Here is a 23,668-nt window from a genome sequence, read left to right on the forward strand (position 1 = left end):
ACGAACGCAAATTAACATTCACACCTAAAATTCTTCGCAATTGCTTGAATTTGTCAAAATCTCCAACAAATTTCGTCTTTCATCAACTTTGGAGAAGATGGGTTCTTGAAAGAAATTACTTATACACAAGAAACTGACAAAAGAATCGTTGCAGTGGGGCCCACAAACGACAAATGTAACAGATTCTGTCAAGTGGTATCAAATTTTAAAATATATGATTTTTAGTGGTAGTAAAATAAAATAAAAAATTTGAGGGGTAGCAAAATTGAAAACCATGTGTTTTTGTGGTACGTACCAAAAGTCAATATTTCCTTTAAATTAAATTCACTAAATTTGCTTATTATCAGTGTGTTTTTCTTTTTTTGACAAATATTATCAGTGTATTTAAGATCCAAAAGCTTCCGTTCTTTTGCATAATCTATCATCTTACTACTGTAAATCCGAATTTTGATCTTTTTGAAAATTTTCCTTTGCACCCTCTTGTTCTGATTCACGATTTCTCAACTGGATTTTGCTCAATTTCTTTTTAATTAATGGAATTTTTATGGGTTTTGCTTAAATTGTTAGGGTTGGAAGTGTGAATTATTTTGAAGGATTAAATTTAAATTGAGGGTGAAGTAATTATATGGCTGAATTGGCAGACCAAGAGTGTATAGCTGCTATAATTGTCGAAATCAAGATTTTCTTCATGATGATATCATCTCCAAGGCTTTCCAGGTAAATTATCCTCAAATTTCAAACATTAATTTTAATTATATATTGCCAATTCAGTGTTGCTTGTTTGGATTATCATGTTGTATGTTTTTAATTATTGTTACTAATTATTTTTTTTAATTGACAAATGGATTGGTTTGCTTTAGTTGTTGATAAACCTTATTTAATACAAAATCTTGTAGTAGACAATTAGTTAGTAAATAAGGGGCCAATTTGCCAACTAGGGTTTGGGTTTTTTTTTTTTTTTTAATTTATTATCATTGCTATTATTACTTTTTTATCTGAGGATTTTTGATATTTTGAGTTTTGATGAATGTATTGATTTTGAGATATAATGTGGTAGTGATTGTTGTGTAAAAGTTAGGATTCAATGGAATTTGAAGTGAGTTGCCAATGTTTTCTATAATTTGTTTAGGTGAAATTTCATTGTTTGTTATCAGCCGATTAAGCTACATGTTGTTTATATGGGATTTTTATTTGTGAATTGAGTTCCGAGATTTTTAAAATGAAAATTGGATTTCTTGGGACTAATGTTTACAGAAGGACCTTTTCTGTTTTCGTTTACTACGAGTAAATAGAGATCTAAGGTTATGTATTAAGTCATCTCTTACATCTCAATGGATTTTTAAAGAAAGAGATTAGGAGCATGTGACATCCTCTATAATATTTATAATCATTCTAATCTATGGAAATAACTGAGCTATTTCCTATGGTTTTATGTTCTACAATCATCAAATTTCAATCATGAAGAAGCAATTGTTGGGGGCAAAGTTGGACTTATTAGAGACTCAATTATAGCTAGGATTATCAAGAAGTGATCTAATGTAGTAATCGACGAATCATTCTTATTAGTTTTTTCTGTTTTTTATTAAATTTTTTTAAGTGTGCTGTATGTAGTAGTTTATTGATTCTTTGAATTTCCCCTGTATACCATTTAATTATTTGTGTATAAGGCCCAATGTAGATGAATTTTAGATGTCTTTGTATTGAAAAATTATAATTTGTATATGATAATCTTCTTTTACATTGGCTATTTAAAGTAATTTTATTTCAAATGAGCCCAATGTAAAATAAGCTTAATCTTAATTTTAATATTTGAAAATTTTATTTCATCCATACTTCAAAATTCATCTACATTAGGTTTTATACTTTTTTTTAATTGTCTTCAAATCTCATATTTTAGATGGAAAATTACTTTAAGATGGCTATTCAAAATAAAATTAAGATGAAAAAAATAATTAAAAGAGCTTACTAAATAAGATAAATCAGGGGTACGGATAATTAAGATTACTAAATTATTCAAATCAAGGAAGGAAGAGGGAACAGTAAGGTGGGAGTAAGAATGATACGAATGAGGATAAGATAGGAAATAGGAGAGAGAGAGAGAAAGAGAGAGAGAGAGAGAGCGCACTCATGAAGATCTGACGTCATAGCATGATAAGCACTTAGAACTCAATATCGATGAAAACCATTTGGTTCAGCCCAACCATCTGACTTCATAGCGTGTTGAGGACATATATGTCAATCAAATATAACACATTATTTTCCTCGAGGACAAATCTTTTCATGAAAGCATGGCATAAACCAAGTCCAGCCATCTGCGCTCTAATTCTCAACAACAACAAAAGCAATTGGACATATTTTATTATCTCCATCAACATCAACAGCTATCAGTAATACTCCTTTATAGTTTCCATAAAAGTGTGTTCCATCAACACTAATTATTGGCCTACAATGCTTAAATGCATGAATTAATGGAGCAAAGTCCCAAAAAACACTTTTACACATTTTTTTTCTTAACCAGTTGCTGCCTCTTTTCTCCAAAGTATGTACTATTGTTTCAGGATTTTCTCTAACAACCTCATTCATCCATTGACGGAGAATCTTGTATGATTCATCCCAATCACCAAACACGTTACTTATAACCTTTTGTTTTGATAATCCCCTATTTTTTTCTTATTTTTGGGGGTTACTAAACGCAGCCTATATTTTCTTGACGTAACCCTTTTTTTCTTATTTTTTCAACCCTAAAAGAACTCTAAAGTATAAATTCCCTCCCCTTTCACTTCAATATAAAATTTTAATAAAATTTTAATTTTTTGTCATAACAGTACCAAATCATTTTAAAATAAATATGGTGATTGCAATTGATGATAATTTTGACTTGGAAGACTGTAAAATGGATGTAAGTGTTCTTTTGTTTCATGTAATACGAGTGAAGCAGACTAGTCTTTTTTGGCTGTAATGAACAATATTTATGTGTCAATTTCCTGCAAGTTGAACAAAATAGTATACTTCATTCCTCACTCACAAATGGAACAAAATTATATACTTTGTTTCGCACAAATTGAACAAAATCCTACATTATATTTCCCCGAACAAAACAATGTACTATATTTCACACAAATTGAACAAAATATTCTTGTTGGTTTCATATAGCAATTCCAAAATAATAGTCCATCACTACTTTTGAATAAAAAAATATTTAAAATTATTTATTGTGAAAATCAATTATTGTGCTTGTTGAATTTGTGTTTGATCTCAGTCATGGCTATGAAATATGAATATTCTCAAACTTTTGCACAACATCTATTACATGATTAAAATGATGATATTGATCCTCCAAGCTTATTTAAGATTGCTTATTAGGTTATATCACCCGCAGATTGTGAGTAATCAAAAGAAGTTGCTATGAAATTAACAGAAAAAAATTATATTAAAATCTAATTAACATAAATATGTCAAAAACTTTACCATGAAAGTTAAATCTATAGAGAAAAGAGCCCTAAGAGGAAAATGAAACCCCATGACTTGAAGAACCCTAAAACATCTCGCCCGCCATCACTTGTCTCTCTTAGCCACCATGAATTATTCAACTAGCCACTAGTACATAATTGAGTTTATGTAACACGCTTTGGTAACACTTTTTGAAATACAAAATTAATAGATTCATAAGTAATACTTTGTTAACATTTTTTTTTATAATGTAACACTTAATGTAACACTTTTAATATAATTAACATTATAAAGTAACACTTTTAAAATAGGTAACATTTTATGACAAGAGGTGTTAACTTATTTCTATACATCCCTAACTTCTAAAAGACCCAACATGGCATTACTCTATCTTACCGTGTTTGGACTATTTTACCCCTAAAAATTACATCTTTGCCCATGCTTTTTATCTTCTAGGTCCGCAAATTGATTAACTAATCTTTTTTCCTCTACTTCCTTTCACATCAATCCCTTATTTTCTCTCTCCTATTTTCGGAGGCATGTCAGGAACCTTCTCGGTTCTTTATCTCTATTACAGTTACTCGTTCGCCTCCATTTCTTCTCTCTTTCTCGGCTCTCTACTTCCAGATTAGGGGAAAATGTATTCTTGCTTCACCTATCTTAATTCATTCGCCATCCCGACAAATTTCCCCCGGCACACCTCAGGAGCAACCTGCGCCTGTACCACGAACAACTTTAGGGGGAATTTCAAAGGCAGAAAATACGCCATTTTTTAACAATCGAAAGCTGTAAGTTTTTTTTATATTTGATTTCGCCAGTTTTAAAAGTCAATATTTTCAATCTAGGGTTTATTTTTGGTGCTGATCCAAGGCAAGGGGTAACAATTTTGGGTTTCTAAAGATTAATCAAGTAATGTTTATTGTTTATCGATTAGAATTTGTTATTCATTCTGATTTCCGTAGTCGAATTTCACCCTTTTTCTTTGATTTTTCTTGTTTTTTTTACAATTCCGTATATTGTTGTTATATTCTTGGGTATATGATGGTTTTGATGAAAGTAGTTGCTGTAAATAGACGTTTATTTGAGTTGATTTATATTCTAGCTTCAATTATGTTAATATTTGATGATGTTTGTTGATGTATTTGATATGTCACTACAACATTTTTTTGTTGAATTTCAACTTTGATTTACTGAATTTTTATTCTAAAAATTAGAGAAGAATTGCTCAGATTTATATGATTATTGTTTTATATTATACAATATATTAAGAATATATGATGCTCTATATCATCATAAAGGTTTTGTTCATTGGGCCTTGTATCTTATTGAAACTGCATGCTGGTAGAATCCCTCAAGGATAAGAGTATTATTAACTGTGGCCGACATGATCAAAGGCAAGCTCCTAAGGAAGACCTTTAACCATCAACAGCCAGTAGGGCTTTGAATAAACTTCATGGATGGGGGAGTCTATTGACATCAAGATTCGCCCTTTTGTTTTGGTAAAAAACTATCTAGAAACTAATTTTAAACCTGGTCGTCCATTCAACTCATTAGCAATACTTTTATTTGTGCTATTTACAATGGAAGTAAAGCATAACTACTGAATTACTAATTTAAGTTTTTCCTATCGTTATCCTAAACATTTGTAGCGTAAGCACAAATCTCAGATGGTATGAAATTAATCTGTTGATACTGGACATCATTATTTATTATGTGCCAGAAAATGTACAACATCTATGTTGACAAATTAAGGTTCTTGTTCTGTTGACGTGCTTCCATTGTTGATAAAACATAGTAGAACGAGATGTTTAACCCTTAAAAATGTTCAGGTCCCACTCGCATATCATGAAATTCTATTTTAAAATGAATTATTCATCTGATAAAGAACCCATTTCTTTGACATTGTTTTCCTCTTTATTACATCAATTTATGACTTTTTTCTTTATTAATTTCTCTAACATTGTATTTTTTTTCTTTTCATTTTTTGTCGATTAAATTGCTTTGCATTTCACAATAGTGGTACTATCCTCATTCTTCTCTCTACATCTAAACTTGTATTACACCTGATTTATAAAGTTACTTAAGTGAATTATGTCTATTTCATTTCTAGGAAAATGGGATTCATATCAGAATGTGAAGTACTTGTGTGGACACCGTTTCCTCAAAGGTAAACTACGGGATATTGATCATGTTCTTGCTGGTTTGCCTTTTGCTCTTGGTAATTTACTTGCCATTGTTGATATTATAATTTAAAATTTAATTGTTATATATATGAATGGTTGTGCACTGTGATTGTTTGCTTTTAAACAAAATACCATTTGTTTATTATAAAACATGATTGGAGATGTGTAGATGTTTCTTAAGCTAATGATAGTCAAGTCTGGTATCTATACACACTTCATAGCAAGCACATTTTTAGGATAAATGGTTATACCAACTCATTTTTACATGTATGCCTAATAATCATTTTGAGGATCTGGTGACTTTCTTCTTTTGGACTAGAATATTCAATTATATCATCTATGAATATGGCCTTGAACACATTATTATAATTGACATTGACTATGTGTGATCAGGTGTGGGTAGTTTAGTAGACTTATGTCTTGAGTTAAATTAGGGTTTGATATGAATAAGGTCCTTTTATGCTCTCTTGCCTACCATTTTAGTATGTTTCTAAATGTTGAATTTGTCTAGTAACTGAAGAACAAGGATAACTCCTATTTGCATAGCGCACCAACTAATATTCAGGGTTCCCTTGGTTCTGTTAGCCAACTTTTTATATGCATCCGGATTCTTGTTGACTATAGCATCCAAACAGGTACAATTGTTGATGATTTTCAAATGTTTTTTAGTCGATTTATTTCCTTGGTTTGTTTTATTGGTAATTTATTTATTGGGTTTTATGATATTTGTTATTATAGACAATAGCTTCAGTCTTACCTAATTTGCAAACCCAATTAAAGAGAGAAATAGGCAATTTAAGAACCCCACCACTACAAAAACAGGCAAAGAAACCCGTCCAAATCTACGTTAGAGACCACTATTGGAAGGGTCTTTATCGTTGGAGTTTGTTTGATAATGAGACTCGTCCAAATGAAGTGGTATGTTTGAAAAAAGAAGATACTCGTTAATTCAGAGACGGGGTATGTTATGTTGATAAAATGAATTAAAACTAAATATTGAAAAAGACCCATGTTTGTTAAATGAAAAAGACCCGTCATTAGAGAAATTTGGTCTGTATGTAAAATATAAGAGACACCTAATCAAAGAAAGGGAGTCTCTACGTACGTATTTGGATTTTAAAAAACAAAATTGGTTTGGAGCGTATTTTTTTGTTATTTCGAATTTAAGTTTTAAATTTTATGCTCGATTAAAATTGGCAGAATTATAAATAAATTAAACTCAACCGATGTGAGAATTTCATAAAAAAAATAAAAATTATACGAATCATTAACGAATTAAAACTTCAATTACAAACTAATTGAAATTTACAAGTATAAACTAACTCATATCAAAATTAAAAAGTAAAGCATGGACTAATAATTTTTTTGTGGAGTTTAATATGTCGGTTTGTAATCCTCATTCCTCAAAGCTCGATAAATCCAAACTTATCATTGTAATCTATAATGTAAGTTTATTTAAATGTCTGTACATGCATACAGTGAAAAAAATGCAACCGGATTCTACAGTACATGCATACCAAATTCATCTTACAGAACATTTTTATTTCCAAGGTGTGTACATCATAAAATAAAAAGAATCACTCAATTATGAAAATAACTAAGCAAAAAAATGTAAATTAAAATGCATAATCACTTCACGCTATCAAATTGAGCCCCATTCTCACTTTTTCCCATCTTAATTAATCTTGATGTATCAATAATTCAACCAAAGAAATTCAATTAAAAAAAATTCCTAAATTCCTAAAAGGGCAAGAGAGAAAAATTAAATCATAGAATAGGGTTATTAGTGAAACAAATCACACAAATCTGGTGAAAAAACGATTTAAACTAATAATTTATTAAAGAAAATTAAAATCAAACTCTAGATTTCCTATAACCAAATTCCTCTTCACCATTAAAAGCTTAATCTAAAATTTTACTTTAACAAAAAAATTGTAATTAACCAAAAAAAAGTATGAATTTCAGTGAATGAACTAGCAATTAAATTAAAAAAAAATAATAAAATTAAAGAGTAGTTGTGCAGTCTACTGGTCGTCTGTTAAATCGGTGTTGACATAATCGATTTAGATCTAAGTCAACTCAAATTTTCTAGACTAGATGCTGCTATTGCCGGGATGACAGCAACAACCAAACCGCGTTTTCCCTTTCTTAAATGTTCGGACCTTTTCTCAAAAAATTCCGGATCTCGATTCATTTCGGGAGTTGAGGGGAAACACTCTCCAGCAAAAGTAGGTTACAATGATAAAGAAATTGAAATGTTTTTAGTTGAAATTGGTAATGTGATCGAATAATGAAGATGATTAATATATGGACTTTAAAGAAGAGGGGTGTTGATAACTAGGAAATCATCTAGAAAATGGAAGATACAAATGGCTAAGGGAGTTGAGGAAATAAAGTCTCGAAATAAAGCTATGATATACATGAATTAAAGATGGTATGTAAGAGACTTGTTTAGTCTGGAAACGAGTCTCTTATCTGTCTATTGTTTTTTCTTAAAGAAAGTACTAGACCCTTGTGCATTTTAGAGACCCATTAGGTTTAGTAACAGGTCTCTTATATCTCCTCTAATTAGGTCTTATTGCACATAAGAGACCCGTTATCTCTAATATTTAATCTCGTACATCTAACAGACCTATTGTTAAGATAATGGGTCTTTTATTAGGGGTTCTTTTTCCAGATTTTGTAGTATTGTCCATTAGTGTACGTGTTTGAACTTTTTGTGGAATTGAAAGCGGATTTAATGGCAGAAAGTTTTATGCGACTACCATGGTTGAAAATCTTCATCGTTGGCTCCACTCAGGCCTCAAGATGCAGCGAGATGTTGAAGATATGTGTGAGGGTGATTGGGTTTTTCACCAATTAATTGTAAGGATACCCAATCCTTGGTATAAACCTTCATTGAGTTTGACGAATATTATGAAGCAGTCCAGGTAAGTTCTTTATCCTCCTTTTCAATGAATTCATGGCTTCCTTTAAAATTTGTACTTGTAGTTTCACCTATTACTCACGACATAAATAAATCCTATTATAGTCTGCGGTTGATTTTTATCAATTACTCTTCTATTATAAGATTATGGTTTAATATAAAGTTTCATCCTTTCTTTAGATTTTCTTTCATGGCTTCAACTTGTGCTTCCCATATGTTTAATTATATGGGTCATTTTTCCAGGGGGTTATCCTTGGCTCCGTTTTTCATATTAAATGTCTCTTTTTGTTGGGAAAAGACTTTGTGCTCTGCATTTATATGGCTTAACTTGAGATTTGTTCATGCTGTCATTTTGTGGATGTACTATTGTTTTTGTTATTTATTGAGAAAAAGTGGTTTCACTGATAATCTCAATTTCTTGATGGACTATATTTGGTGTTCGTTCTATGGGTTATTTTTGTTTCTAATCTTGTGTTACATGAAAAGCTATTGTCTCCTTATTCATAGTAGTTACACTATGTCCATGAAGTTTTGTATCCTTGTTTATTGGGATATGTTTACTCTTGGTTTTTGCTACTACCTTACGCATCTTTTAGCTAGTTATAGTCCATTGCATAGTTTATGTGAAATTCCTACTGAAAATCCTTTTATCTATTGTTGTATTAGAGAATTATATTACACATGTGGGTGGATTTGTCTTTGTTCTCGTACCTCCTTAATTTTAAGTCAGTGCTTTTGTTTGTACTTGGTGTTGATTCACAACTTGTGGATATGCTTATTATTAATCTCCTAGAGTCTTTATAGTTTAGCCAATATTGGACTCTTTCTTCATTGTTACCTTGTTAGCTATTCTAATGTTTTTCAATGTTTGTGACTATACTTAATCCTTTATTTTAGACATTTACACATTCTAAAGTTAGTTTGGTGTACTGTGTGTTTTTCATTTTTTCTTATTAATCTATTTGTTTTGCTTATTTTTCTTCTTTTGAGCCGGATGGTTTGTCATCCGCGATGGAATCCGGATGTTTGATATCCTCTATGAAAATATTTTTATGATCTTAGTAGCTCGATTTTTTTACTGGCTACCTAGATTTTGAGTCTTATTTAGTCTATAAAATGGATTTCGAATATAATTCTTTGGTTTATATTTTCATTTGCTCAATTGGCTCTTGCTCTTGGATTGGGGTTTTTAGTTACTCTATTGAACACCACTCTTTTAAAGACTTTGCACCAGATACTTATAGCTATACAAATTGGGAGAATTCATGTCCTTTGTTGCTTTCAAAGAAACTTTGGTGGATAATGCTCATTATTGTAAAATCATTCCATCTAATCTCGAGCTCAATAGTAGAAACTATTTTCAACCTACAAATTTCTACTTTCTCATTTATGTATATTTCTTCATGTATTGACATTTATATGTTGTATATTTGTATCAACTCTCTAAAAGATATTAACAGGGTCCTTAGACCTTGCTTGAACCGGGTGCTTGACACTCGCTATGACCATCATATGACATTGTCACATCATATGGATACAACATAAGATGAGGATTCTATGCTAGAATATCCAAGGGGAAAAAAGGCTCGAGGTTGTAGCTTAGTTGATTCACTTATAAAATAAGCATAATCATGATTAATTTTGTTTTGGAAACTATGACTAATACATCTAATATATAGCAAAAAATTCTCAAGGCCTTACACTTTGAGAATAAATACAAAAGAACTTATGAATCACTCGGGTGGATTATGGGTTTGTTGGAATAACCATATTAACATAGACCTCAAAGATATGTATGCTCATCTATTACTGAACTTTAAACCTTTAAACAAAGAAATGGTCATTACCGGTGTACATTGTCCAGCATAAGAGATAGATAAAGACGTGTTTTGAGATTATTTAATCTCGTTTAGCAAAAATATTCAATTATCATGGATCATTATAGGGGACTTTAATGAAATGTTATTCTAATAAAATTAGAGGAAGACCAATTTCTAATAACCAACTATATCGTCTTCCAAAACTCCTTGCGGAAATAGATTCCATAAATGTTCCTTGTGTGCAAAATGCTATCTCTTGAAAACTATGTCATAACAATAGTGTAACTTATGAAAGATTATATAGAGCCATAAGTAGTCAATCGTTCAATCAAATATTTCCTCAAAACTTTTCATCCTATGGTACTTTACAATTTTGGATCATGCACCTCTTTTATTTGATTCTCGCTATAAGAACACTATATTTGTACCACAACCATTTCGATTTCAAAAATTACTGGGATTTAGAGGAAGATTCCTACTCAATAGTTAGAAAATTATGGCCTCATCCTATTCAAGGTTCATGCTTTTATCGTATTCAACAAAAGCTTTCTTGAATAAAGACCACGCTAAATACTTGGTGCTAGAAACAAGTATGGTAACAACAATAATAAATTGTGGGCAAACGAAGGAAAAATTAAACAACTAAAACATGTTCTTCGATCACAACCTTATAATCAGATCCTCATCAGTCATATTAATAGAATGATTCATCAACGTGAGAAACTCCTATTTGGGCAACGACATTGGGGCTCGTTGAGCCGCAAAAACTGGCTAACTCAAGGTGATAGAAATTAAACTCTATTTTCTTCCATCATAGGTTGAGGGAAAAATAGCCTCCATGACCATTCATAGAAGAAAGAATAATTGGATTGATGACCATGATAAGGTTAAAAGCCTTCTTTTGGATTCTCTTAGCTCGCGTTTTAATAAGACTCACAATGTTTCAAGGTTGCAGTACTCTTCTAGCTCCCATAACTACAATTGAAGATTGCAATACTCTTCTAGCTCCGGTTTCTCAAAAAGAAATTAAAGATGCTTTCTTAAATATGCACACAAAGTTTTAGGCTCCGATGGTTTTGGGGCTAATTTTTTTTCAATCAAAAAGATATTACGTTGGCAATCCAAAGTTTCTTTTCTCATGGATGTTTCCCTCTGTCGCTCAACCCACGCTTGAACACAATTAGGGATTGTGTTATGCTAGAGAACCCTAACCACTTTTGACCAATTAGCCTCGTTAACACAGTTTACAAGCATTTCTAGAATATTGGTTAATTGTCTTTGCCCAATTCTCTAAAAATCAACTAGTCCAATTTAAAATGCATTTACACCGGACCATTCTATCCACGATAACATCTTTATTGTCTAGGAAATCCTAAATACCTTCAAGAAATCTAAAAACAAAACAGGTTGGTGTGCTATAAAGCTTGAAATGGAAAAGGCATACATTAGAGTAGTGATGAGTGTCATTTATGGCACTCATTTAATGACTTTTTAGTTTGTTTTTTGTTTCTTTTTATAGCTTTCTTTCTTAATAATTGCTTGGTTTTGTTCATTTGTTCATTACTTTCTTCATTCTTGCTTATTTTGTGTTTTCGTCCACTTTTGTGGATTTTCTAGTGTTTTTCCCTTTGATTTGTTCTTTTCCTTTGTTTGTAGGTTCACTAGTAGTAAAAATGAAATAGGCACCGCACAATCCGCACCGATTTTTGAAAACCGGTGCAAAAAGAATAGGCGGGATTAGGAAATAGAGTTTTTGCACCGGTTCCAACCAAACCGGTGTGAAATTATAGTTTCCGCACCGGTTTGAACTAGTGCGAATTAAAAACGAAAAAAAACCAAAAAAAAAAGGAATTGGCACTGGTTAACTGATGCCCTTTTAATCTTATAAATCCCTAACCTACCCCCCTTTCTCTCTCATCCGCCTTTATTTCTTTCATGCTCTCCTTCTCTCTCTGTTCTTCTCTTCTCTCTTATCTCTGTTCTTCTTCTGTGATCTTTTAATCTTCTCTATCATCTCTTTTCTGATCTCTCTCTTCTATTCCTTCTGATCTCTCGTTTTTCTCTTCCTTCTGATCTCTTGTTCATCTCTCGTTTTTTTTTATTTCTCTTGTTTTTCTTACTCTTGCCAACAACCAACGGCACCAAGCATAACAACCGTTGTCGCCGCCATAGATAATCAAGATTTGAGGTTAGGGTTTCTGGGTTCTTTGAGGTTAAGCTTTCGATTTCTGGGTTTTTTCTGGGTTTCTGGGTCATGGGTTTTTGTTGGTTTTTTCTCCCATTTTTTTGGGTTTATTGGTATTTGGATTTTTGTTGTTTTTTTTTTTCATAGTTTCTGGGTTTTGGGTTTGAAATTTATAGGTTTTTTTGGGTTTTTTTGTGTTCGAAATTCCTGGGTTTTTTTTTTTGGGTTTTTTCTCTGTTTTTTCAGGGTTTATCGGTTTCTGGGTTTTGGTTGGTTTTTCTTGGTTTTTTTTATTGGTTTTATTTTCTTTCAAAATTTCTGGGTTCTACATTTCTAGTTTTTTTTGGGTTTTTCTGGGTTTGAAATTTTTGGTTTTTTCTGGTTTTGAAATTTCTAGGTTTTTGTGGGTTCGATTTTTCAAGGTTTTTCTAAGTTTGAAGTTTTTGGGTTGTGATTTTTGGTGTTTTAATTGATGCAGGTAGTATTCGTACAAAAAAAAAAAAAATAATTACAACTGCAGCGATTTTACATAGAAGAAGGATTGAAGATTCAAGGGATTTTGGTGTTTTTTTTTTTTTTTTTTTTTTTTATTATTTTTTTATAAATTGTAAAATAACAATATATTTGATGAATATATATATATATATATATTCATGTATGTTACGATTTTGTTGTTCATTGGTGATTAATGTATATTACGATTCTGATGATTTTTTTTTTGTGAGAAACGTGTTTTGTTTCAGTGTGTTGATTTTGAAGTGAAAAAATTGGATTTTTTTTTATTTTTTGAAGGCATAATTGGCACCGGTTAACCGGTGAACCGGTGCCAATTGTAATGAAAACCATTTTTTGAAGGCATAATTAACCGGTGCCAATTGTAATGAAAACCAAAAAAAAAAAAAAAAAAAAAAAAATTGGCACTCACTTTTATTACCACTTAACCGGTGAGAAATATCTTGGTTTTTGGCATCCCTCAAATCAGAATCGGTTCAAAACCGGTGCTAAATGGGGGTTTTGAACCGGTGTTGATTACCATTTTTCGCCTAGTGGTTTAAGGTGAAGCTCGAGACCCGTCACGATTATTTTTCGGGTTGGAAGAGGCTCAAGATGCAAAGTAGAAGCTTACTTATGGCTCATAAAGCAAGATATGACTTACTCCAAGACTTGATGCTTGCGTTCTCATGCTGTGCTCTCATTAATTCATGGGTTCGAACCCATCGTAAACTTCATTTCAAATCTGGCATGCCTATTGACGATTATGAGGAGCGCACCATGTACATCACACACGCATCGAAGGAAAGTCCTCTCCTGCAACTGCAAGGGCGCGGACGATAGTTGCGCAGGCGCATAGGAATTGGATTACTGCGCCACGGGACATGCCGCATCAATTAATGCCACGCCACGATAAGGATGACACGCCGCGTCCACTACGGCCGCGACACGACAGTCTTGGTTTGCGTGGGCGCGTAGGTTTTCTTCGCGGGCGCGCCACCTGAGTTCTCTGCTTCCGTACCCTGATTGTCACGGGCGCGCAAGCTCCTGTGAGATGGCGCTTCCGGTTGGGTCTATTTCGGGATATTTTCCTTATTTCCTTTGTAGTTAGTTATACTATAAATAGCTTTTCTCTTTTATTTCTTAATTACGCAATTAAGCAATTCATAATGCAATTTTAGATTTCATTTTAGCTTAGTTGAGAGTTTCTCTCTCTAGTTTAGGGTTAGTTTTAGTAAGAGAGAGAAAGTGACGGATTTCAATGATGATTTGAGAGATTGAAGATGCAAGGGTGACAATTGTATTGAAGATCTTTTCAATTATCAATGAGCATTTCTTACTCTATCTCATCTTATTGTTTTCTTTAACTTCATGTTTGTTTGATTTAGTTTGTTGCTTGATTCTTGATTAGATTAGTTTGTTCTTCATATTTGGTTGATTCTTGATTGCAATTACTTGTTTGATTTGATCATGATTTTTAGTGAGTAGTTGTTTTGCTAGGGTTTGGGTAAAACTTATATGATTGATTGTGATTAATTTGGGAATTATGCTAATCATCCCCTTTGCTCATACGCTCTCTATTTTTTTGAATTTCTGGGTGGGATGCTTTTTCGGGTGAGTGTTGGGTTTTCGAGGGTGAATGGAGTGAGTTTCGGTGGTTATGGTTTTATTTCGGGGTAGATACGGTGATGTTTTGGTGGTTACAGTGGGGAATCGAGGTGGGTACGGTGGTTTTCAGGTTGGTTTTGGTATGGGTTTGTGGTTTTGGATAGCTCTCATCTGACGAATGCCGACATGATAGGAAGTGAAAAGGATTCTGTTTCGGGGTTTTTGGGAATCCCTCGGGATACAGGTCTTGAACACGACCGGATGGACGCGGACACCTGTAAAATAACGAATATTCCGTTTGACAGAATATTTGCCTCCAATGATCAAGTTAGTGACCGAGAACAAAATATATGTAGAGAGACAAAGTAGAGAGAAGTTGGTGCTTTTAGTCCTCTTAGAATGATATGTTTTAATCCAACCCTCCCATCATAAATAATTGGGGTATTTATAGGGGTGGGAAAGTGTGCCGTCTAGGGTTTGATAACCTAGGATGGCGTGCTCTGATTGGCGGCATAATCAAGTGAAGGCACGTGTCCATATGGGGCGTCATTTTGCGGCTTTCTCGGGATTTGGGCCTCCTGATGTAAGGAGGCCCTTTTCTCTCATTTCAGATTCTCTTTATGCTTGACATGTATCATCTTCCTATAGGGACACGTGTTGCCCGTTAATTAGACCACGTGTCACTATGGGATTAGACAACGTGTTGGGGTATTTTTACCCTAACATTTGCCCCTCAGAAGGGGTGACTCGTACCATACAGGCCGCCTCCTCTGATCTTTTACTCGTCCGGTGTCGTCTGAGTGTTGGGCGGATGAAGCATTATCATTAATGGTAGACTGACATTGCCGTCCGTCCATCAGAGGGATTTCTTCTTTGGGCTGTCTGCCTTGTTTAGTCCGCCTGATTTTACTTAATGGACTTTGAGTCTTAAAAATCGGGCGGACGGATTGTGCCGACTGCTTGAGGGGGACACCTGTCATCCGTTATTGGTGGAATGACGATTCGAATTCTGCTAACCTGGCCGTCTAATTTGACACCCGTTAGTGTGTCTGTACCTTTTCCCGTCTTATATAAAGGAGCGGTTTTTTAACCGTTTAGCTTCTAGGTTAACTTTTCGAAAGTTATCGTTCGAACTTCTGGGCGGGAAAGATGGTTTTACCATTTTGCCCTCATAAATTTGGTCTATAAATAGAAGTTGTTTGACTTCATTTGGATATTTTGGAAACTTGAGTATTCTAGATAGAAGTTAGAGCTTTTAGAGAGAGAAAGTGGTTTTCCTCCCAAATCTTCAAGAGCTTCGCCGTGTTCCTTGAGTTTGCCGGTCAGGTTTTTAAGCTTTCCGGTCAACCTTCATGATCTTCAAAGACTTTAAAAGTTTTCTACACGTACATAGGTAACCACTTGCTCTTCTTTACTTCTTCCATTTTTTCCTTTTACTTGTTTTATTTTTATAAACACGAATTGGCACAACACTCGGCTTCTTCCGTTTCTCCTCATGAGGCCGGTCGTTCACTTGGGACTGAGGAGTCTAGAGTGGACGGGGACGAGTCCTCCTCTCTATGGAGTGGGTCCATTTCTAGTGCGTACCAACTCACCCTCACCTATTCTTCTCTATCCCTGAAGTCGAGCATGGCACGTATGAGACAGACGTACGAAAAAGAGGCCGCCAGAAACCCAGACGACAATATGGTAGACCCTTTAGTCCCCTACGATCTGAGTACATGGACATGTAGGACACAAATACAACTACTGTTAGCGGTCGTGAATGTTCCGTGGTCGAAGTGACCTCTTTTGAAGAGTGCCAAAATCAGCAAGGCACTTCTTCCACCATGGAAGCGTCCGGGCGAAATTCGGAACCACACTTCTCACAATTCACCAGCTCGATCTTGATGCCGTCCGAGCTGCCAACTTCTAAAAGGCATCCTTCCTCTTCTCAGGCGGACGCTGGGGCGTCCGTCCAAAATCTTCAACAACCTCCAATCCAAACTATTAGGTCGGCCAGGCCTAGAACTAGCATCCATATTGTTGAACCGTCCGACCTGCCCCCTCGTAGCGCTCCTCCTTCTGGAAACCAGGCGGACGTTGGGGGAAGAAAAGATAAGGGCAAAAGGCCCTTGGTTCCTGAAGGCACCATTATTTAGGTGGCCAAGGATCTAGGGGAGGGAGCTCGGCCAAAGCTGCTGAGCTGGACACGGTGTTGTCCTCTAAATTTGGGGCCGCTCCTCAAGCTGCTGAAGGAGAGGCAGAGAATCCGGACGTCGATCACGAGGCCGAGGAACTAAACACTGATAATTTCAAGGACCCGTACGCCTGTACGGTTGGCGACACTGCCTTGACCTTCCTGCACTTAAAGTTTAAGGAGTTTAAAAAGTTCCTCCACTTGGGAGAAGGCTACGAAATCGTAGCGCCCACTCACTCTTACTCAGTGGCCGCCTGGGAAGCGGAAGAAATGCTTCAGCGTCTACCGCGCTGCTTTGGAATTGGGCCTTCGCTTCCCTCTTCATCCATTCGTTCAGGAGCTACTGGACGAATACAACATTGCTATCTTCAAGCTGGTGTCGAACAGCTGGTTAAACATTTTTGGCTATCTGATGACGTGCCTTCGGCAAGGCTTCAAGCCGGACGTCCCAGTTTTTTGTGATATGCATTCCATGTCCGCCTAGATGTTGGCACGGACGGGTGGTTTATTCTGAGCACTTAGAAAGATTATATAGTGGTGATGGATAGGCTGTCCAAGTGGCGAGACTAGAAGCACCGATTCTACAGCAATAAGACAAAGGATGAAGAGTTTAACTTGCGGATGAATCGGTTCAATGCCGATCAAATTCAGCTCGGCCGTGGGCAGCATAGGCCTAGCAAGCCACCCGTCCACCCTGACTACATGCACCAGCTAGACTACTTCGGAGTCAGAAAGGTAGTCAGGGATGGGAAGACAGTGACCACGCCGCTTAATTGGATTCCTCTGGCCGTGTGGCTTAGGAACCCAGTTTTAATGTCGGCCTGTAGCCTGTACTAGAACTACCCTCAAGGTGGAACTTTGTGACTTAGTTGTTCAAATGTTATTTGTAACATAAAACTATTCTTACATTTTTTCCTCTTTTTCTCCCCTAGACATAGCTCTTGGAATGCTGGATTCGGAGCAGACGGGGTAGGTTGACAAGTCCAAGCAGGACTTAGTGCAGTACAAACTCCGCCAACAGTAGCACGACCAGGCTAAGGAGGTACTGACAATCCGTTCTTCTCTCCCTCGCTCTTTTTTTTTTTTTTTTTTTTTTTTTTTTTTTTTTTTTTTTTTGTGCCGAGCTGGTGTTGGAGGAAGAGTCCTCCCCCATTTGACTCGGATACAATTCAACTTGTATTGAGTCCGAGTTGATATGTTAGGAAAAATATGCTATCTGATTTCACTCGGATGCTGTCTTTTGTCTATGATTGCCAAGTTGATTGGTTGGGAAGGTGTTCCTTCTCAACTTTACTCAAACACTTGTTCATTTCATCTGACTTTATCCTGTTTCTTTCAGGGGCCACTTTTACTCCTTGGTCGAAGAGAAAGTAGCCTTCTAAGGACAGCTAGTTGTCCAAAGCCAGAAAGACAATAGTGTCAAGGGCTAAGTCTTTCACTAAAGCGGCCAAGGTCACGCCGCAGACTGCTTTCAAGCAATCTAAAGAAGAGCCATCCCTGTTATCACCTCGTGGGGTCTCCAAGCCCGCGGATCCGCAAATTGAGGCGGTTCACGATGAGTCCGTCTATGCGAACGATGGGGGTAAGTCGTCCCCAGCAAAAACGACCGGAAACTCGGCCTTGACTCCGCATGTCGAGGTAGTAGACAAATCTGAGTGGTAGAAAGCTGCTTCTCAGTCGGTCGAAGGGCAACGCGGCCGCACACAAGATGAATGGGATGAGCCAATGCCCCCTTCTTCATTCAACCTTCCATCTCCTCCATCTTTCTCGGACAGTAAGCTGAATCTTCGTACGACTGTTGACTTTTGTTTTTAAGAACTTGCTTGTTCACTCTAACACTTTTCTTGGTTTTTTGTAGACATTGCCGAGGAGATGCACATGAAGTTACCCGGCCAGTCGCTCACAGGCACTGACTGGAAAGCTTTTAGGGAGGCCATGCAACAGGCCGTCCCTAAGGAGTAGCGGGACAAATTCCACGGAATAAATGAGGGCTTCCTTAGCCTAATGATCAACTGCAGTACCGAGGTAGCATTTCCTAACTTCCCATGGCTTATTTTTGCTTTCATACTTAGATTATTTTCCTAGTTTGCTTTTGCTGACATGTTTCCGTCTGAAAATGCAGATCTTCCTCAGGCTCAGTGCCTTCCTATATTGGAAGGATAAGGAGAATCAGAAGATTAAGGCGGCCTAGGCCACCATCAACCAGCTATAAGACGAGAACACCGGCAACCTGGCCCTACAAAAGATCCATTACAAAACGACCCTTAAGGCTCTCTCCGAGAAGTCAGCTCGGCAAAATGAGGACATCGTCAAGATTGGCGATGCACTACAACGAGAGCAACTAGCCAAGCAGGCGCTTCAGCTAGAGCGGGACGAGGCAGTTGCAAATGCCTCTCAGTGGAAGGAGGGCTTTGAAGCCTCCGAGAAACTGAAGAATGAGTTGACCTCGTCCCAAGAAGCTCTTCAGACGACCCTGGATCAAGTAGACTCCCTCAAACTTGAGGTTTTGCGCTAGAACAAGTATATTATGGACTTGTCCGAGCAGTTGAAGGCCCCTTGGCCGATAGATCCATGGAGGTCATCCGTGTAGAGCATAGGGCCGAGGAAAAGCTAAAGAGCCGCTTCTACAAGGCCTTCTCCGTGATGGTCGAGGAGGGCACGACAACCTACTATGAGGAGCGCTTCACTAAGCGTCTCAACTACGTCTGCCTTAAGGAGGAGGCGGAGGCTGTCAGGCAATCCCCTCCTATTCTTGATGAGACTTCCTCTGACTCTGAAGTCGAAGAAGATGATGATGAGGAGGAGTAAGAGTCGACTGGTGAGGAGGAGCCGGCCGAAGAGAAGCCCGCTGACGCTGCATCCGGCGATGGGAAGCCGGTCGAGGAGGAGCTTGCCAATGATGATAAGCCGGCTGAGTGAAGAGCTCAGGTCTTCTAGCAACTATTTTGAAGCTTTCTGAAATTCAATTTTATTTTCTTGTTTTTGAATAATCTTATTTCTAGCCGCCTGTTTTGAGCGGTCTTGTAATATACTCTCTTTTTATTTTTGCCGTCTGTTTTGAACGGCTTTAATTTATGAAATTTTCTTCTTTCATTCATACTTTGCATTTTTTGAGCAATTTTTCATGCCTTATATTTCTGCTTTTGCGTACGAATGCTTTTACTGGGGGTATGCCCTTTTATTTGGCTTTTGCCTATTCCATACTCAAGAAGGTTTGATTAACTTAGTAGATTTTATACCTTAAAGTGTATGACGACTAGTAAGTTAATCTAATCATAATAATGATTGCGTTGGGACTAGTTGAATGTCGAATCAATTTCAGTTAGTAGGCCGCTTTATTAGCTTGTACCGAGCTCCCCTTTGATACTATCCCTCGGATGCACTCATGAAATTTCAAGTATTATCTCAACTTGATTATTTCTAAGTATTTATTGGGCTCGGACGCCTAGGTGTGCCCTGGCCTTTTGGGTAAAAATACCTTAGGCAATTTTCGGGTTACCGTATGTTTCATCCGTTCAACCGTTTTAGGACCGGACGGAGTGATTAGCCATTTTGACTTTTATGGCCGAGTTGCCTAACTGCGGGATGCCCTTGCTAGGCATTTTACTCGGCCATCTGATCATGCCCCTTTAGTGGCCGGGCTACTGTATTGCAAGCAGCTTCGATTCTCTTTTTGGGCGGCATTACTTATTCAGCTCTGCCTTTCTCAGGGGCTGAGCTGCTAAGTTGCAAGCCACCTTTGTAATTATTTTTAGCCGGCATTTCTGCTTAACAATAAGTAAACGTACAAAGTAAATGGCAAAAATAACAATGTTTAACTTTTTCATTAATATTGTCAAAATTACATTGTTTTTGGCCGTATGACGCTAATTACATTACTCGGCCATTTAGGCCTAGTTGTATATACAACTTTTGGCTAAGTACAAAAATTTATACATAATATTTTTTCAGATTGTCCATATTCCACGTACGAGGAATAGGATGGCCATCCAAGGCTTCGAGACGGTATGTACCATCTAGGACTTCTTCTTTGATCCGGTATGGCCCTTCCCAGTTCGGTGTTTATTTGCCATCCTCATTTGCCCAGCCTATCGCTTCTATCTTTCTTAAGACCAAGTCTCCAATCTTAAGTGGCCGCTTAAACACTTTACGATTGTTGGGTTTCGAACAAGATGCATATTAATTAATTAACAATTAATTGAAAGGAATGGTGTCCTTCGAACAAGATTATTATTCCGATAGAAGGATCAGAATTATTAGAAAGCTAATTATTCAATGAGGTGAAGTGATCGCAATGCCTAGCTGGAGGCCGCTTCCGATCAGTGATATTAATGCCTAATTAATATTACAACTTAATCTTGACTGAACCCTTCGGGTCGCACCCAATCAAGTAACCGAACCGAAACTACAAATTAATCCGAAGTATTAAATGAGTCATTTGAGTATTATGAACATAAACGTCGGATTCTGAGCATAGAGCGTCAGAAACCGAGCATCGTAAGTCGAGTTGAATTCAGGAATCGACGAGAAGAGAAATCAAGCAAAATACAAGTCATCGCACGAGAAAATCCTGGCCTCGAAGTGGACTAGCCAATCGAGGGCTAGGATGGCTAGCATGGCTAGTCAGAACCATTGCCACAAGCTCAGCATGCCTAGCATGGCCGAGCCAGCCATGCGTGCAAGGAAAGGCCTGCCAAGGGCCAACCGCACATGCTAGGCATGGTAGCAGCCAGCCCGAACCATTGCAAGCAAGGCTAGCAGCACATGCTAGCTGAGCCTTGTGTGCGAGGTGGTAGCATGCTGGGTTGCGCCTAGCACAAGCATCGCATCAGCAGCAGCAGCACGCTATACGTGCGTGTGCTGGGGCTGTGCGTGCTTGCGTGCTGGGCTGCACCTAACACTAGCATTACAAGAAAAGTGACTTTTACCCACATAAATTTACCAACAAATAATATATATGTTGGTAATAATTAGAATTACCAATAGATATATTGTCAATTGGTTTTAATCAGTGAGTCCTCGTACCATACAATCATAAGCCAACAAAAAAAATTTAGTCTTTGGTTAAATAATTTAATACCAATAAAATTTTCACCATCTCTTATTTCTATTGGACTAAGTTTACGGTACCCGCTCTTTTTTTCACTTTTCCCTTTTCAGCGAAATTTCCAAAAGACCAAAACAAAATTTGTACTATTATGCAAGTACTAAAGTTTGAATTTAATATTGTTATCAAAAGTAAAAAAGCAATCTAGAACTATCTATCATCTTATTCATCTATATGCAACTCTAGCAATTTTTTTTAATCATCTTCTATTTCTAAGATAACCTCTTCCATGTAAATAATCCCTTTGAGGAATGTGAAGCACCACCATTTTTATATGGAGAAATTGATGAAATTTTTTTGAACCCTCAGCAATTGCAATATGTAATCGAAGCTCACAACCGCAAATTTCCCATTTCAATTTGTTACTTCCCAACGATAAATCTATTGTAAGTTTTGTTAAGTAATAATATTCATTGTACATGAAATTATTGTCTATTTTGAAAAGCCATTTTTGTAGGGAAATTCTTATTAGTTATGAGACGTATATGTGGTTTATTTTCAAGGAAAAATGATTTGGGGTATTATATTTTAGAGTATAAGGGTTAGAAAAGTGTATTTAATAGACTAATTATTCACTGAAATCAAGTCTAGTAGTATGTTTTCTCCATTTTCTTTCGGAAATTATAATAATTTAGTTTAGTATCCTGGAATTTCTTCATTTGTATAGAAAAATTTATTTGCAAAAAAATCAAAAATTAACATTATGAAAGGGTGTTGGGTTGTATATCACAAATTGCTTTTAGATATTTCGCTAATTATTTGTATGTGCTTTTTATTGCCTGATTATTTTATAGATAATTTTGTTGTTGATGTTATTTGTATATATGTGTGATTGAATTGTGTGACCTAGGGTTGAGATATGGGTGGTTGGTTATGGGTTAAGAAGTAAGGGGATGTACAAGGGGGTTTAGGTGATGTGACTATGGCTATCAGAGAGGGAATGAGAGGTGTGTGTTTGGTGGGAAGCTAGTGAGGTGGGGTTGTGTGGTGAGATGAGAGGCTTGCACTTTGATGCTTCGGTAAAAGGTAAGACCGAATCCCATAAGTAGAGCAAGAGGTGTGTTGTGTTTAGACCTGTTTGGGGTCTTACTGGTGAGGAGTCTGTTAGAATCCTTGTGTGTAAGTGAAGGGGCTGTAGTTGTGAGGGCATTAAAGTTGTGTGGAATGCTGGGCATAAGGAGAGGAGTTGACTATTTCTCTAGATTCACTTTATCGTGACTCAACAGTGAAGGTGAGGGAGTGTGTTGATGAGTGGGAGTTGGAGGAGTGTAGTAGCTTTGCTATGTGCCAATTCATTTTCTGTGTATCATAGTCTAGCTTTTTAGTTATCAAAAAGACTTTGATATTTACATATTTCTTTTTATACAACTTTGAACATACTTATATAAAAAGAGCTAGAAAGAAAACAGGTACCAATTTATAAAAAAAATCTGAACGTATGTAATAAGAAAAGACTAATAATTTACCAAAAAAAAAAAAACAACAGAAAAGACTAATAAAGCAAAAGTTATGGATAAATGAACAAGTATTGACATACCTTCAATACTTCATTAAATAAAATAAAAAAAATAATGTGACATCGATATACATGTAAATATATAACATTTATTGATATATGAATAGTTATCTTAAGTGACTAAGTGAGTGTTATATGTGAGTGCATTGGAACCTAATTATTTTTTCCAAGGCTAATCTTATAGATATAATCACGTATAGTT

At 36.1% G+C, this 23,668-nt stretch overlaps 2 long non-coding RNA genes across 2 annotated transcripts; both read left to right on the forward strand.

Annotated features, from left to right (window-relative positions):
* Window positions 1-3,921: 3,921 nt before the first annotated feature.
* LOC110720269 lies at window positions 3,922-10,070 on the forward strand. The gene is made up of 2 exons (XR_002511300.1): window positions 3,922-4,238; window positions 5,561-10,070. It is a non-coding gene; the product is annotated as an uncharacterized LOC110720269 (long non-coding RNA).
* A 4,387-nt stretch (window positions 10,071-14,457) lies between these two features.
* On the forward strand, window positions 14,458-23,430 carry LOC110720270. Its single transcript, XR_002511301.1, has 2 exons — window positions 14,458-18,868; window positions 18,966-23,430. It is a non-coding gene; the product is annotated as an uncharacterized LOC110720270 (long non-coding RNA).
* The last annotated feature ends 238 nt before the right edge of the window (window positions 23,431-23,668 follow it).

This window comes from Chenopodium quinoa, unplaced genomic scaffold (assembly GCF_001683475.1).
Source record: "Chenopodium quinoa cultivar QQ74 unplaced genomic scaffold, ASM168347v1, whole genome shotgun sequence".
NCBI lineage: Eukaryota > Viridiplantae > Streptophyta > Magnoliopsida > Caryophyllales > Amaranthaceae > Chenopodium > Chenopodium quinoa.